The sequence below is a fragment of the Oncorhynchus kisutch genome, linkage group LG14 (genome assembly GCF_002021735.2).
Source record: "Oncorhynchus kisutch isolate 150728-3 linkage group LG14, Okis_V2, whole genome shotgun sequence".
NCBI lineage: Eukaryota > Metazoa > Chordata > Actinopteri > Salmoniformes > Salmonidae > Oncorhynchus > Oncorhynchus kisutch.
In genome coordinates, this window is record NC_034187.2 from 80468066 (window position 1) to 80485138 (window position 17073).

Consider the following 17073-nt stretch of genomic DNA (forward strand, 5'->3'; position numbering starts at 1 on the left):
ACCATTGGGAGAATGGTTTGTTATTGACTATGAGGTGTGTTGACGTGTACTTTTCTGCAGTGCATGTTTGATTGAACACCTCCCCTGGTTCTCTTCAGGCTCAGAGGAGTGACATTAAAAAAATAAAAAATAAAATTAACCTTTATTTAACTAGGCAAGTCAGTTAAGAACAAAATCTTATTTTCAATGACGGCCTAGGAACAGTGGGTTAACTGCCTGTTCAGGGGCAGAACGACAGATTTGTACCTTGTCAGGTCGGGGATTTGAACTTGCAACCTTCCGGTTACTAGTCCAACGCTCTAACCACTAGGCTACCCTGCCACCCTTGAGATGAGACCGGGCATTCTGGGGCTTTACGGATCAATAGACCAAATCAGAGGACTTAATGCGCGTGGACACACACACACACAAGGTTCTTAAACCGTGTGTATGTATCAACAACTAATCATAACAAAATGCATTGATCAATCTGTAATACTAAACACAATCACATTTCAATGAATAAGAAATATGAATAGTTTATGTTGACTCATTAATAGTCACACGTAACCATTAGCATGACACTAATTAAATATACGCCAAACATAAAATCTAAGAGCGACAGAGATCAATGTTGTCCAATGGGAGTGGAGCTGAGGGGAGGGGGTGGGAACAGCAATCAATCCATTGATAACAGCTACGGTCCCAGGGGGAGGCGTGATATAATGAGGCATGGGCACACTCCTGTCTGCTCTTTTAAGCCCCTCCCCTTTCTTTATTTTCTGCTCCATCCCGTTCTTCTCCTCTTCTAGCCCCGCCTTCTTCAACCTCTCCAAAATTCCAAGGGGAGGGGTAGAACAAAGGGATGGAATGCAGCTGCATTTGGTGGAGGAGGGGAGGTATGGATTGTGGGATGGGTGAGGGTCTGACAGCAAGGAAAGGCTTACATCTCCAACCAAGGGTCTCAAGCATCATTGTGGAGCGATTTTAGTGCCAAAAGAAAATTATTTTTAAATTCCATCATTTTCAAATTGTATTAGGATATTACATTTGAAAGAAATATTTTGGGATTTGTAATGCACAAATTGAATTCGTAAACTGAACTTATATTTCATGATTTGAAACAGAATTTAATAAATATTTAATTCAGTTAAAAAAATATTCAATTGAATATTGAATATTCAAATTCTATATTGATATATTCAGTTTTAATATGGTAGATATTATGTTTACAAACTATCATTTCAAGTTTCATATTCAACTTCTCAGATGCATTCAGATTCAGTTTTCAAATTCAGGTCTCTAAATTCAGACTCAAAACCAGAGACAACATTCTGGTACTTTACCAGTCAGGAGAGGTAGAGGAGAACAGATAGAATCAAACTCTCTCTCTGTGGTAAAACAGAGATAACATTCTGGTACTTTACCAGCCAGGAGAGGTAGAGGAGAACAGATAGAATCAAACTCTCTCTGTGGTAAAACAGACTTCTGGCGGTTTATGAATCCAACGTGGCATGTTGAATGTATTTTCATCCAATGAATGTGGCTCTAGCGTTTACACCGTTTTGGCTAGAAGTTACAACCCCATTCCTGAAAGTTAAGACACTCTGGAAAATGGATGTGCCCTCTATGGTGATCAAAGACCGTGCAGGACAGGGTAGAAGGGAGTGTCACAAAAACATAGTTGAATAGCCCTGTCATAGCCCTTCTAAGGATAGTCTTTCCACTCCCTATTTCGTATTGCTCTTGTGAATGACTGGGTTCGAACCAGCTCTCCTACATGTCACAAAACCGTGTTAGCCTACTTAGCTAAAGCCTATACAGTTTGTTTAATTATAGGGATAAGTTCTGGAAGTTTATGTAAAAGGACTGCTTGTACCAGTTCCCCGATTCAGCTCATAACGAGACTCGAACTCTGCCTCGCAAACACACGTGACTAGACTCCCGAAGCGTTCCAACCCACCGCGCTATTGACAAAGGTGTTCTTCAACACTTTGGGCTGAGCTTCACAGATCCCCCATCTGCTACCGTCACCTCCCAAACTCACTTCACAGCAACACCAGTGGTGGAATCTGCACAACTGTAGATACGAGTCCAATGGCACCATTGTAAAGGACATCACGATGTCTGCTTAGCAAGTACTAGTTCCCCCTGGTTAAGCTCATACGGAGACTTGAGGAGACTCAGGACTTGAGGAGACTCAGGACTTGAGGAGACTCAGGACTTGAGGAGACTCAAAACATGACCGCCCTCCTGAAGCATTTCAACACATCTTGCTATTAAAAAAAAAAAAAAGTATTTCTTCAATTGCGCAAAGGGGTGACACATCAAATTTCACAGAACCCCATCTGCTAGACTAATACTCTTCAAGAGCCAGCAAGGTTACTCATCAAAAGAGCGTGGTTTGGTGATCCATGCTAACGTGATGAGCAACCTTGCCTGAGACGTGTTCCTTTGACACGTGGAATCTTTGTGTGAGACGTGTTTGTTTCAAGTCTCTCCGGCAAGGGTAGTCATTAGGGTAACATGTGACTTACAGGGTTAAGACTGCATTTGCCTGCTGAGCTAAAGCCTAGGCATTGGTTCTGTGACTTGGATGAGTTCCTTCAAGGAGGAGGTCAAGGGGGGGGGGGGGGGTGAAGTGTAACACGCTCGCGTGATGAGTAACTTGTCTGAGACATGAGAAGTTGCATTGTCTCTGTTAGAACCCCATCAGTCAAACTAACATGTTTACAAGGTCGCTCATCACATGGATGGCTCGCCAAACCACCTCTGTTGCCCTCTCATTCAAATGGGATGCACAGATCCTGATTTGGGACGAGGCAGGTAGCCTAGTGGTTAGAGAGCTGGGCCAATAACCAAAAGGTTGCTGGATCGAATCCCCTGAGCTGACAAGGTAAAAAATCTGTCGTTCTGCCCCTGAACAAGGCAGCTAACCCACTGTAGGCTGTCATTGTAAATAATAATTTGTTCTTTTAACCGACTTGCCTAGTTAAATAAAGGTTTAATAAATAAATCAATCAATCCAAATTAAATAAATGTATATTGGTGCCGTGATCTGAGTCAAAGGGGGGTGAAATGTTACCGGGGTGGTTTGATGAACCTCGCTGAAGACTTGTGTTAGCTTCCTGAACTAATCCCTATGGGCTTTATCTAAGTGGGTTAACATTCTTGTGACATGTGGGGGACCTGGTTCGAACCCAGGCTACCCTTAGAAGACAGGGCTATTCAACTATATTCTTATGGGGGGGAAAAAAAATGTGTGACACTCCCTTCTGTGTCCTGCGTGGCCTGTAATCATCATAGAGGGAAATGGAAGGCACTTCCTTGTTCCAGAGGGTCTTATGATAGCGTATAGCCAAAACAGTTCAAATGTTAGAGACAAATTCATAGGAACATGCCACTTTGGCTTCAGAAACCACTTGAAATGTATGTTTACCACGACCTCACCTGGCTCGCAAAGTACCAGGATGTTGTCTCAGGTTTTGAAAGTGAATTTGAAAATTGAATCTGAATGCATCTGGGAAGGAATATGAAACCTTGATAAACTTGAAATGACAAGTTTGTAAACTCAATACAGAGACAATGAATGAATGCAATATCTACCATACTAAAACTGAATATATAAATATGAATCTTGAATATTCAATGCAATATTCATTCAATTCAGTTTCAAATAATGAAATACAAGTTACATTTATGAATTCAAAGATTCAATGTGTATTACAAATTCAAAATCATAATACAAATTCTGAATTATGGAATTAAAATACAATCTGTTGGCACTGAAAGCGCTCTACACATCCTGATCATTAGATCCTAAAACGCTCTTGTCCCTCTTCTCATGTTTTCCATTGACTTCTTAAACCTTTGAGAGATTAGACTAACCAAAACAACGACTTTGATATACAAACGAGGGAAAACAAGTAGATAAGCATGACTTTATTCCCATATTCTACTTGATATTCCCATATTCCTAGTTGCTCGTTGATATTCCTATATCCCTAGTTGCTCATTAATATTCCCATATTCCTAGTTGCTCGTTAATATTCCCATATTCCTAGTTGCTCGTTAATATTCCCATATTCCTAGTTGCTCGTTAATATTCCCATATTCTAGTTGCTCGTTAATATTCCCATATTCTAGTTGCTCGTTAATATTCCCATATTCTAGTTGCTCGTTAATATTCCCATATTCTAGTTGCTCGTTAATATTCCCACATTCTAGTTGCTCGTTAATATTCCCACATTCTAGTTGCTCGTTAATATTCCCATATTCTAGTTGCTCGTTAATATTCCCATATTCTAGTTGCTCGTTAATATTCCCACATTCTAGTTGCTCGTTAATATTCCCATATTCTAGTTGCTCGTTAATATTCCCACATTCTAGTTGCTCGTTAATATTCCCATATTCTAGTTGCTCGTTGATATTCCTATATCCCTAGTTGCTCGTTAATATTCCCATATTCATAGTTGCTCGTTAATATTCCCATATTCTAGTTGCTCGTTGATATTCCCATATTCTAGTTGCTCGTTGACATTCCTATATCCCTAGTTGCTCGTTAATATTCCCATATTCTAGTTGCTCGTTGACATTCCTATATCCCTAGTTGCTCGTTAATATTCCCATATTCTAGTTGCTCGTTGATATTCCCATATTCTAGTTGCTCGTTGACATTCCTATATCCCTAGTTGCTCATTAATATTCCCATATTCATAGTTGCTCGTTAATATTCCCATATTCCTAGTTGCTCGTTAATATTCCCATATTCTAGTTGCTCGTTAATATTCCCATATTCTAGTTGCTCGTTAATATTCCCATATTCTAGTTGCTCGTTAATATTCCCATATTCCTAGTAGCTCATTAGACAAGAACATGTTTCACCTTTCTGAGAAGAGAGAAACTGGCTGAAGGATTTTGACCATTGTTGTGTCAAGTGTGGTTGAGATGTTGAAGTGAGATTGCCTACAGTATGTAGCCTTCTCCCTGCAAGTGTCTTCTCCCCATGTTAAACTCTACTAGGTCTTCTCCCTGCAAGTGTCTTCTCCCCATGTTAAACTCTACTAGGTCTTCTCCCTGCAAGTGTCTTCTCCCCATGTTAAACTCTACTAGGTCTTCTCCCTGCAAGTGTCTTCTCCACATGTTAAACTCTACTAGGTCTTCTCCCTGCAAGTGTCTTTCCCCATGTTAAATTCTACTAGGTCTTCTCCCTGCAAGTGTCTTCTCCCCATGTTAAACTCTACTAGGTCTTCTCCCTGCAAGTGTCTTCTCCCCATGTTAAACTCTACTAGGTCTTCTCCCTGCAAGTGTCTTCTCCCCATGTTAAACTCTACTAGGTCTTCTCCCTGCAAGTGTCTTCTCCCCATGTTAAACTCTACTAGGTCTTCTCCCTGCAAGTCTCTTCTCTCCATGTTAAACTCTACTAGGTCTTCTCCCTGCAAGTCTCTTCTCCCCATGTTAAACTCTACTAGGTCTTCTCCCTGCAAGTCTCTTCTCCCCATGTTAAACTCTACTAGGTCTTCTCTCTGCAAGTGTCTTCTCCACATATTAACGAGCAACTAGAATGTGGGAATATTAACTAGCAACTAGAATACTATAGAGACTTCACCACCACTATCATGTGTCAGCTGTATAACATGACTATAGAGACTTCACCACCACTATCATGTGTCAGCTGCTACTTACTATAGAGACTTTACCACCACTATCATGTGTCAGCTGCTACTTACTATAGAGACTTCACCACCACTATCATGTGTCAGCTGCTACTTACTATAGAGACTTCACCACCACTATCATGTGTCAGCTGCTACTTACTATAGAGACTTCACCACCACTATCATGTGTCAGCTTCTACTTACTATAGAGACTTCACCACCACTATCATGTGTCAGCTGCTACTTACTATAGAGACTTCACCACCACTATCATGTGTCAGCTGCTACTTACTATAGAGACTTCACCACCACTATCATGTGTCAGCTTCTACTTACTATAGAGACTTCACCACCACTATCATGTGTCAGCTGCTACTTACTATAGAGACTTCACCACCACTATCATGTGTCAGCTGCTACTTACTATAGAGACTTCACCACCACTATCATGTGTCAGCTGCTACTTACTATAGAGACTTCACCACCACTATCATGTGTCAGCTGCTACTTACTATAGAGACTTCACCACCACTATCATGTGTCAGCTGCTACTTACTATAGAGACTTCACCACCACTATGACTGGACAGGAAGTAGAAAGAACATCTAATGTGATAGACCATATGACTGGACAGGAAGTAGAACATCTAATGTGATAGACCATATGACTGGACAGGAAGTAGAACATCTAATGTGATAGACCATATGACTGGACAGGAAGTAGAAAGAACATCTAATTTGATAGACCATATGACTGGACAGGAAATAGAAAGAATCAACTGAAATGTTAAATGTGTTTCCTGTCAGGTATTTTAATTGTCTGTGTTGAACGTTTGTGAAGTGGATTTGTTGTTGTTTGTAATGTCTTGTTAATTGGAGGTGGACCCCAGGAAGGTTAGCTAGCGTTACGGCGTTAGCTAATGGGGACCCTAATAAAAATGTCAAATTACCGTTTCAAAATAAGAAGAGACGCTATACAAAAATGGATTTCAAAACTAACAAACTATAGATCTCTATGCACAAGGACTACTTTTAACAATTTACACAGAATATTTTACAACAACAAAAATGACTGGAAAAACTGTTTGGATGCTTCTGCACAGTTGCTCCCAGCAATTTCTTTGAATTTTTTTACCTGCTTAAATATGCATTGAGTGCAAGTTTGTTAAAATGTGAAATCAACAGTTTCCTGGGCTTACATTTTAAAGTCTCAGCATAATTCTGTTACCATGGAATTGCCCTTCTTTTGAATAGTGAAATTTCAAATACCCATCACTACAGCAACTCCTACATGGCGCGCGATGGTGCAACTTCTACATGGCGCGCGATGGTGCAACTTCTACATGGTGCAACTCCTACATGGTGCGTGATGGTGCAACTCCTACAAGGTGCGTGATGGTGCAACTCCTACATGGTGCGTGATGATGCAACTCCTACATGGTGCAACTCCTACATGGCGCGCGATGGTACAACTCCTACATGGTGCGTGATGGTGCAACTCGTACATGGTGCAACTCCTACATGGCGCGTGATGGTGCAACTCCTACATGGTGCATCTCCTACATGGTGCAACTCCTACATGGTGTGCGATGGTGCAACTCCTACATGGTGCAACTCCTACATGGTGCAACTCCTACATGGTGTGCGATGGTGCAACTCCTAGATCAGGGTTCCCAAACTGGTGGTTTTCTGAGCAAGTTGTGTTTTTTTGGGGGACTAAAAACACCAGCTAGTCAAGTAACTTTAGGAAATATTTCCCAAAGTAATCCCATCCATAGAGAGGTACTGTATGTGATCGTATACACATGTAAGCAAGGTCTGAAATTACTATATTTTGTCAACAATTATAACTGTTTGGGGCTGAATCTAGTTGTTGATCCCTATTCTAGGTGGTACGACTGGTGTGTGATGGTAAAACAAACTCAGAAACTACAACTGCCAATGACAGAAGAAGAGAACACTTGATCCCACATGCAGACACACCCAAAAGCAGTTACACTTTATGCAAATGCATCCACACACACCAGAGAAAAATAAAACCTGTATGATGTGTGAAATGGGGTGTGGACTGGGGATCCTGGAGGGCCTTCTGGGAAGGGGATGGATGTCACATACGCTCAACCACACCCATTAAAAAAAAATTAATTAAATGGGGAAGTGAGTTATTGTATTTCATTAGTGCACCAGACGTTACTACTAGGGTTAGCAATAGCATTGTGAGGGTATTTTGGGATCAGAGTTTACATTCCTTGTAGCAACAGGGATATAGTGGAGGGGGAACTGCTGCCTTGGGAAACACTGTATATAAAAATTAAAAATAAACATTTCTGTGGAACTGCCATTATTGTTCACATTGAGTCCTTCTCTATAATAATATATGTTACCAAGCCCCACAATAGCAGATATTTCCATACCCTGACAGATCAAATCAAATTTTATTTGTCACATTCAAATACAACAGTTGTAGAAAACTAGTCTCCACATTGACTCTGTACCGGTACCCCCTGTATATAGCCTCCACATTGACTCTGTACCGGTACCCCCTGTATATAGCCTCCACATTGACTCTGTACCGGTACCCCCTGTATATAGCCTCTACATTGACTCTGTACCGGTACCCCCTGTATATAGTCTCCACATTGACTCAGTACCGGTACCCCCTGTATATAGCCTCCACATTGACTCTGTACCGGTACCCCCTGTATATAGCCTCCACATTGACTCTGTACCGGTACCCCCTGTATATAGCCTCCACATTGACTCTGTACCGGTACCCCCTGTATATAGCCTCCATATTGACTCTGTACCGGTACCCCCTGTATATAGTCTCCACATTGACTCTGTACCGGTACCCCCTGTATATAGCCTCCACATTGACTCTGTACCGGTACCCCCTGTATATAGCCTCCACATTGACTCTGTACCGGTACCCCCTGTATATGGTCTCCACGTTGACTCTGTACCGGTACCCCCTGTATATAGTCTCCACATTGACTCTGTACCGGTACCCCCTGTATACATTACATTGAAATTCTTACTTACAAGCCCTTAAACATTGCAGTTTTAATAAAATAGTTTTTTTTTTTAGGTAAGAGATAAGAATAACAAATGATTAAAGACCAGCAGTAAAATAACAATAGCAGGGCTATATACAGGGGGTACCGGTACAGAGTCAATGTGGAGGCTATATACAGGGGGTACCGGTACAGAGTCAATGTGGAGGCTATATACAGGGGGTACCGGTACAGAGTCAATGTGGAGGCTTTATACAGGGGGTACCGGTACAGAGTCAATGTGGAGGCTATATACAGGGGGTACCGGTGCAGAGTCAATGTGGAGACTATATACAGGGGGTAGCGGTACAGAGTCAATGTGGAGGCTATATACAGGGGGTACCGGTACAGAGTCAATGTGGAGACTATATACAGGGGGTAGCGGTACAGAGTCAATGTGGAGGCTATATACAGGGGGTACCGGTACTGAGTCAATGTGGAGACTATATACAGGGGGTACCGGTACAGAGTCAATGTGGAGGCTATATACAGGGGGTACCGGTACAGAGTCAATGTGGAGACTATATACAGGGGGTACCGGTACAGAGTCAATGTGGAGGCTTTATACAGGGGGTACCGGTACAGAGTCAATGTGGAGACTATATACAGGGGGTACCGGTACAGAGTCAATGTGGAGGCTTTATACAGGGGGTACCGGTACAGAGTCAATGTGGAGACTATATACAGGGGGTACCGGTACAGAGTCAATGTGGAGGCTTTATACAGGGGGGTACCGGTACAGAGTCAATGTGGAGGCTATATACAGGGGGGTACCGGTACAGAGTCAATGTGGAGACTATATACAGGGGGTACTGGTACAGAGTCAATGTGGAGGCTTTATACAGGGGGTACCGGTACAGAGTCAATTTGGAGGCTATATACAGGGGGTACCGGTACAGAGTCAATGTGGAGGCTTTATACAGGGGGGTACCGGTACAGAGTCAATGTGGAGGCTATATACAGGGGGGGTACCGGTACAGAGTCAATGTGGAGGCTATATACAGGGGGTACCGGTACAGAGTCAATGTGGAGGCTATATACAGGGGGTACCGGTACCGAGTCAATGTGGAGACTATATACAGGGGGTACCGGTACAGAGTCAATGTGGAGGCTTTATACAGGGGGTACAGAGTCAATGTGGAGGCTATATACAGGGGGTACCGGTACCGAGTCAATGTGGAGACTATATACAGGGGGGTACCGGTACAGAGACAATGTGGAGGCTATATACAGGGGGTACAGAGTCAATGTGGAGGCTATATACAGGGGGTACAGAGTCAATGTGGAGGCTATATACAGGGGGGGTACCGGTACAGAGTCAATGTGGAGGCTATATACAGGGGGTACCAGTACAGAGTCAATGTGGAGGCTATATACAGGGGGTACAGAGTCAATGTGGAGGCTATATACAGGGGGTACAGAGTCAATGTGGAGGCTATATACAGGGGGTACCGGTACAGAGTCAATGTGGAGACTATATACAGGGGGGTACTGGTACAGAGTCAATGTGGAGACTATATACAGGGGGGTACCGGTACAGAGTCAATGTGGAGACTATATACAGGGGGTACCGGTACAGAGTCAATGTGGAGACTATATACAGGGGGTACCGGTACAGAGTCAATGTGGAGGTTATATACAGGGGGGTACCGGTACAGAGTCAATGTGGAGACTATATACAGGGGGTACCGGTACAGAGTCAATGTGGAGGCTATATACAGGGGGTACCGGTACAGAGTCAATGTGGAGGCTATATACAGGGGGTACCGGTACAGAGTCAATGTGGAGGCTATATACAGGGGGTACCGGTACAGAGTCAATGTGGAGACTATATACAGGGGGTACCGGTACAGAGTCAATGTGGAGACTATATACAGGGGGTACTGCTACAGAGTCAATGTGGAGACTATATACAGGGGGTACCGGTACAGAGTCAATGTGGAGACTATATACAGGGGGTACCGGTACAGAGTCAATGTGGAGACTATATACAGGGGGGTACCGGTACAGAGTCAATGTGGAGACTATATACAGGGGGGTACCGGTACAGAGTCAACGTGGAGACTATATACAGGGGGGGTACCGGTACAGACTCAATGTGGAGACTATATACAGGGGGTACCGGTACAGAGTCAATGTGGAGGCTATATACAGGGGGTACCGGTACAGAGTCAATGTGGAGACTATATACAGGGGGTACTGGTACAGAGTCAATGTGGAGACTATATACAGGGGGGTACCAGTACAGAGTCAATGTGGAGGCTATATACAGGGGGTACTGGTACAGAGTAAATGTGCGGATGTTGCCTGTAATCCATGGCTTCTGGTATGTACGCACAGTCACTGTGGGGACGAAGTCATCGATTAACTTATTGATGAAGCCAGTGACTGATGTGGTGTACTCCTTAATGCCAGATTGCATGGAACAGTGACTAACAGCCGGGTGGACACAAAGGCTAGCGCCAAATACTGCCATTTTTCCCCAGGGGCTAAGAATAGTTTACTTATGGTCACTTATGTCACCAATGATTATGTTAAAGTGTTATTTTGGGGGGAACGGTGTTTCCATATCGCTAGGGCTGACACCGAGGACTCAAGACAGTTCTTTGTGAGAAGGTGTTTAGATCGTTTCAAACTGTCCCTCTCGGTTTGTCACACACACACACACACACACACACACACACTCCGCCACAAGCTGTTAGGAAATTCTATCACTTTGTTTACACGGCTCAGCCCAGCAGGGTCAACAACAAGATCTAGTTCCTCTAGATAGCGTATAGAAGAGAAGGGACGAGGGTATAGAGAGGGAGGAGAGGAGAAGGGGAGGGAGGGATGAGGGTATAGAGAGGGAGGAGAGGAGAAGGGGAGGGAGGGATGAGGGTATAGAGAGGGAGGAGAGGAGAAGGAGGGATGAGGGTATAGAGAGGGAGGAGAGGAGAAGGAGGGATGAGGGTATAGAGAGGGAGGAGAGGAGAAGGAGGGATGAGGGTATAGAGAGGGAGGAGAGGAGAAGGAGGGATGAGGGTATAGAGATGGAGGAGAGGAGAAGGAGGGATGAGGGTATAGAGAGGGAGGAGAGGAGAAGGAGGGATGAGGGTATAGAGAGGGAGGAGAGGAGAAGGAGGGATGAGGGTATAGAGAGGGAGGAGAGGAGAAGGAGGGATGAGGGTATAGAGGGGGAGGAGAGGAGAAGGAGGGATGAGGGTATAGAGAGGGAGGAGAGGAGAAGGAGGGATGAGGGTATAGAGAGGGAGGAGAGGAGAAGGAGGGATGAGGGTATAGAGAGGGAGGAGAGGAGAAGGAGGGATGAGGGTATAGAGAGGGAGGGAGGGATGAGGGTATAGAGAGGGAATCTGACTATGTGGCTCTGGTGTGACGAGGCACGTCCCATTCTAACAGCTTTAGAAGCAGGAGCCAGAGGAGAAGGGATCACTGATGCTCTATGACCCATACCCTGATCGGGCTGTCATACACAGATGCATAGCTTCCTGCTCAGCCCTTATCAAGGTCTTATCTGGGCTTTCCCGATTAGAGAGAAGAATATATGGGAGAAGGAGAGAAAGAGAGCCTGCCCCCATTCCAATCCTGACAATCCAACCCTGTTACAATTCCTCCCTTTCATTAGGGAACTCCCGTTGGCTTGCTGCCACACACAAACGCTGATGTAAACTGGTCCACATACGACAGACGGGGGCGGCGGCTGGCAGTGAGCAATATGATTGGCCGGTTACAACAGTGAGCTGGCCTCTTCAGCCAGGCAGCAGGTGATGGAGGGTTGGAGTGGAAAACAAGAGGGGGACAAGAGGACAAGGAAAATAAGAGAAATACGAGGAGTAGGAAAGAGAAAAAAAATAGATCCAATTTGAGATTGAAGGAGAACAAGAACAAGACCAAGACAGGAGAACAAGACCAAGACAGGAGAACAAGACAGGAGAACAAGACAGGAGAACAAGACCAAGACAGGAGAACAAGACCAAGACAGGAGAACAAGACAGGAGAACAAGACCAAGACAGGAGAACAAGACAGGAGAACAAGACCAAGACAGGAGAACAAGACAGGAGAACAAGACCAAGACAGGAGAACAAGACAGGAGAACAAGACCAAGACAGGAGAACAAGAACAAGACCAAGACAGGAGACCAAAACCAAGACAGGAAAACAAGACCAAGACCAAGACAGGAGACCAAGACCGGAAAACAAGACCAAGACAGGAGAACAAGAAGTGTCCTGTTTACACAGGCAAGTGTCCTGCTTACACAGGGAAGCTGACACTTCCACATGAGTGCATGCCTTGGGTGTGGGAAGAGTATCATAGTGTACACACACACAGGAAATTGTTATAATTAAACAGAATACGGTCAGAGGAGACAGCGTGCGGTCAGAGGAGACCGCGTACGGTCAGAGGAGACAGCGTACTGCCAGAGGAGACAGCGTGCGGGGTCAGAGGAGACAGCGTACCGCCAGAGGAGACAGCGTACCGCCAGAGGAGACAGCGTGCGGGGTCAGAGGAGACAGTGTGCGGGGTCAGAGGAGACAGCGTGCGGGGTCAGAGGAGACAGCGTACGGTCAGAGGAGACAGCATACCGCCAGAGGAGACAGCGTGCAGGGTCAGAGGAGACAGCGTACCGCCAGAGGAGACAGCGTGCGGGGTCAGAGGAGACAGCGTGTGGGGTCAGAGGAGACAGCGTGCGGGGTCAGAGGAGACAGTGTATGGTCAGAGGAGACAGCATGCGGGGTCAGAGGAGACAGCGTGCGGGGTCAGAAGAGACAGCGTGCGGTCAGAGGAGACAGCGTACCACCAGAGGAGACAGCGTGCGGTCAGAGGAGACAGCGTACCGCCAGAGGAGACAGCGTGCGGGGTCAGAGGAGACAGCGTGCGGGGTCAGAGGAGACAGCGTACGGTCAGAGGAGACAGCATACCGCCAGAGGAGACAGCGTGCAGGGTCAGAGGAGACAGCGTGCGGGGTCAGAGGAGACAGCGTGCGGGGTCAGAGGAGACAGCGTGCGGGGTCAGAGGAGACAGCGTACGGTCAGAGGAGACAGCGTACCGCCAGAGGAGACAGCGTACCGCCAGAGGAGACAGCGTGCGGGGTCAGAGGAGACAGAGTGCGGGGTCAGAGGAGACAGTGTGCGGGGTCAGAGGAGACAGCGTGTGGGGTCAGAGGAGACAGCGTGCGGGGTCAGAAGAGACAGCGTGCGGTCAGAGGAGACAGCGTACCGCCAGAGGAGACAGCGTGCGGTCAGAGGAGACAGCATGCGGTCAGAGGAGACAGCGTACCGCCAGAGGAGACAGCGTGCGGGGCCAGAGGAGACAGCACGCGGTCAGAGGAGACAGTGTACCGCCAGAGGAGACAGCGTACCGCCAGAGGAGACAGCGTGCCGCCAGAGGAGACAGCGTGCCGCCAGAGGAGACAGCGTGCGGTCAGAGGAGACACCGCGTGCGGTCAGAGGAGACAGCGTGCGGGGTCAGAGGAGACAGCGTGCGGGGTCAGAGGAGACAGCGGGAAACATGACCAATGTCTAGAGCCCGACCAATATGTTTTTAGGGGGGGTCCCGAAACCCATTTCTTGGGGGACAAAACTAACTGATAATGAAAGTGTCATTATTCCACACTGAATCGTCCTAGATGTCCATCCAAAACAGCAATTGTCCAATAACTATGCTTCAAATGTTGATTTTATAAATTGTGACAATAATGACATGAAAATGGCAGCAAGTGTTCTGATCAGCATGATTACCTCCTTTCCCATGATTCCCTCCTTTCCCATGATTCCCTCCTTTCCCATGATTCCCTCCTTTCCCATGATTCCCTCCTTTCCCATGATTTTCTCCTTTCCCATGATTTTCTCCTTTCCCATGATTCTCTCCTTTCCCATGATTCCCTCCTTTCCCATGATTCCCTTCTTTCCCATTATATTTATTGAATATCGGTTGAGTTTGTCCATAATAACCGATAATAAAAATCAGTCAGACTCCACAAAATGTCTCTCTCTATCAATACAGCAGACAGATCAACATCAAAGCTGCCCTGACACACCATGAGGGAGACACTGAGGAAACATTGGGGCAGTTCTCCAAATTGTGAGGCACATGTTGTGAATTAATACCCTGGAAGACAGACTTCACATAATCAAACTCTGCTGGCCGCTTAGAAACACAAACACACACAAATCTTCGTAGGATAAGTGCCCACAGATGGGAGATGCAGGAATAAATAGAAATGTGTGTGTGTGTGTGTGTGTGTGTCTGTATGCAAAGTCCAGACCAGACAAAAGGTATATTCCATGAGGGGTATGGACAGTCAACAGCTACTCCATCACCTTCATAACTACAGTCTTCAACATACTACTGATGAGAAACACAGAGCTGCAGAGAGCTAGGGAATCCCAGATGTGTGTGTGTGTGTGTGTGTGTGTGTGTGTGTGTGTGTGTGTGTGTGTGTGTGTGTGTGTGTGTGTGTGTGTGTGTGTGTGTGTGTGTGTGTGTCAGTGTACAGGGAGAAACTTGAGGAGGCCAAAATTCAGTTAGGAGAATTCCTTCCTTTGCTGTATCGGTGTCAGCCCTGGGTCAAGTTTCCTCACAAACTGACTGTCCGTGTGTGTCAGATAAGGCTCTCCTTTCCGATGTCTCTCTGATCAGGGCCTTTTCTCAATTGAATTGGCTCTGCATCCTCTCTCGCCTCCTTTCGACAAAGGTCAGAAGGTAATCGAGGAGAGGGAACTCATCAGGCAAATGAAGTTTACAGGGGTAGATCCCAAAATAAATATGTAAAGCTATAAAAATATATATATAAAAGTTAGTTGTACAAGACATTTTCCAGATAAAACGTTTATAGCGTATCGTTTATAAACGTGCGTCTGCTTTTCTCCGCTGACAAAACAAAAAGCGTATTCAAAGGCGGTGTGGCAGATTTCAAAACTCTTCCATGAAGGACTTAGTCTTATGTATTCAACCTTGGTAAAACTTCAAGTCACCTACTAATGAACTGACATCTCAACAACTCATCAGTTTCCTGGTCACGGAGGAGAGGAGACGGCAGCGCAAGAGTGGAGGACAGATTTTTTTCCTCAGATGAGAAAAGGTCCAGTTTACGGCTGTATGAACCTAAAGCCAGTCGTTCCCTTGGGGAATCATTTCAGCGCGACACAGGAAGAGACTCTGTGGGAGGCCAGATACAGCTGCTGCACTACAATTCTGCTGGGTACTACCAACACAAGTACACTGAAATGCCTTTCTTGCAGCTCTAAACCCAACAATGCAGTAACATTAACAATAAATAAATAAACAGTAACAATAACAAATGTAATACTATAAATAATAAGGTAGAACAAAAACACATGAGAAATAAAAATCAGAAGAACATAAGCTATATACAGGCTCAGTGTACAGGCTCAGTACTGTGAATGTGCATATCCTTGTAGCCATTTTGTTTTCCATTTAGTTAGCTAAATAGCTATGGCTTGGGGATAAAAGCTATTCCGGAGCTTGCTGGTGTCAGACTTGATGCACCGGTACCGCGCGGAAGCAGCGAGGACCGGTTGGGTGGTTGGAGTCTTACGATGTTCCGGGCCTTCCGGTCACACCACCTGACAGAGGTCCTGGATGGCAAGGAGCTCGGGCCACTGCGGCCCTCACACCCGGAACGATGTTATTGTCGAACCGTGCTTAAAATGCATTGTGTTTGTGTTGTCGAGAGGCATCGTTGGGCAGATCACGGCTGGGTTTTCCTTTGAAATCCAGAAAAGACTGTAGCCCCCTGCCACATTGGGCGGGCATTGGAGCCTGTGTAATAGGATTCCCACCTCATTCCTACATTGTCCTTTTGCTCATTTGATGACTCTGCGGAGGTCATAATGGGACTTATTGTACTCGTTCCTGTCCTCGGCTGTAGCATCAGGGTTGTCTGATCGCCCTGTGTGGTAACACCACACCGTCCTTTTTAGTTTAGCTCCAATCTCAGTGTTGATCCAGGGCTTTTTACTGGGGAAGCAGTGAACCGTCACCGTGGAGACGACGTCACCGTGAAGACGACGTCACCGTGGAGATTTCCTAATGAGCGCCGGTGACACAGGTGGTTAGCTGATCGATGTTAATCGGCGGAGTCCAGGAACATTTTGCAATCAGTGCAAAATCAGTCCTGTAGTATAATCTCTGATTCTGGTGACCACTTCTCAACGGAGCGAGTCACAGGTGGGTACTTCCCTTTTGAGCTTCTGCTTGTAAACAGGAAGCTAAAGTACGGAGTCATGATGTGAATTGTCGAAAGGGGGACGAGAGAGGGCCTTGTAATACTTGCTTGTGGGTAGAATAACAGCGGTGTAGGATTTTATCACCCCTAGTGACAAGGTGAGGTGTGTTGATGAAAGTTGGGCATCATGTGTCAT

At 45.5% G+C, this 17073-nt stretch overlaps 1 protein-coding gene across 1 annotated transcript in view; it reads right to left on the reverse strand.

Moving 5' to 3' along the window:
* The window catches only part of LOC109883226 (E3 ubiquitin-protein ligase TRIM71-like), a 44864-nt gene that overhangs the window by 20618 nt on the left and 7173 nt on the right, over nt 1–17073 (reverse strand). The gene's annotated exons all lie outside the window — the stretch shown is intronic.